The sequence below is a fragment of the Palaemon carinicauda genome, chromosome 4 (assembly GCF_036898095.1).
Source record: "Palaemon carinicauda isolate YSFRI2023 chromosome 4, ASM3689809v2, whole genome shotgun sequence".
NCBI classification, from domain to species: domain Eukaryota; kingdom Metazoa; phylum Arthropoda; class Malacostraca; order Decapoda; family Palaemonidae; genus Palaemon; species Palaemon carinicauda.
The window spans coordinates 198,437,777-198,439,120 of record NC_090728.1 but is presented as its reverse complement, the minus strand read 5'-3'; positions in this window follow the sequence as shown (position 1 = coordinate 198,439,120).

Genomic DNA, 1,344 nt, shown 5'->3' with positions numbered 1-1,344 from the left:
TATTGTCTTATATTCTATTTTTTGGGGGGCCCTATTTTAGTACTATATATATATATATATATAGATATCTATCTATCTATCTATATATATATATATATATATATATCTATCTATATATATATATATATATATGTGTGTGTGTGTGTGTGTATTAGTACTTCAAACTTTCATTTCAATGTTATCGTGTACCAGTTAGTAGTATTTTCCTGTATTTTATTATTATTTTCCTCATACGTCATTGCTACTTTCTCGGTATTTCAGTAGTATTTTCTTGTATTTTAGTAAAATTTTCGCTTACTTTAAAGGTTTTCAAGGTTATGCTATAACACATTATTTTTAATTCGCCCTTAAGAAACAGTATTTTTATAAGAGTCCTGAAGCAATTAAGTGAATAGGAAAATATATTTTTACGCAAAAGTCACGTTTTCTTGAAAGAAAAAAAAATCAGAATTAATCGCTGAGTGCTGATTACGTTATGGCACATTCTCTCTCTCTCTCTCTCTCTCCTCTCTCTCTCTCTCTCTCTCTCTGTCAGGATTCACGATTAGTTCTCGAAATTCACCCGTCTTTGGAATTTTCGAATGCAGGTGATTTACTATTTTAATACATGTTTACGTCTATTCTTTGTATATTTTTTTTTTTACATCATCTCTCAGGTTAGATTTTGTTGTGACTAATTAAAGCTTATTCGTTTTTAAGTTTTTTACCTGATTTGTTCTCTTTCGTTACCTAAGCTATAAATATCTCTGTACAATTTAACCAATTAAAGTGTGTGTTATTTAGAAATCCAGAGAATATCTGGAATAATTCTGATTTATCGTTTAGCCTGTGATTTACTTTTATTAACATTAAAACTCGATAACTCTCCCATTCGACCCTTTTCAGCGACTGTTGCATTGCTCTAAGAATTCGCGCCATTCACATAAAAACGTCTTTAATTTCCATTCAACACTATTACAGTGTCTATTAAAACATTTCATTGTTCCTGCATTTTAAATTTAATTTTGTTTGTTTGTTTAATCGCCTAGGATGATTTTGTCATCGGAAAATACAAATACTTGTATATTGCATTAACATTTTCTTACCGACTTTTATTCTTCCCATAACTTGTTCGATTATTTTCCCCACATATATACATATATATGTGTGTGTGTATTTATATATATATATATATATATATGCGTGTGTGTATTTATATATATATATATATATATATGTGTGTGTGTGTGTGTGTGTGTGTGTTTGTGTGTGTGTATGGGTGTAGATAAGCAATTTTTTTATCATATCGATTAAATTGTTAAAATACTTATAATCATCTTTAAAATGGTCGAATAAACAAGATTG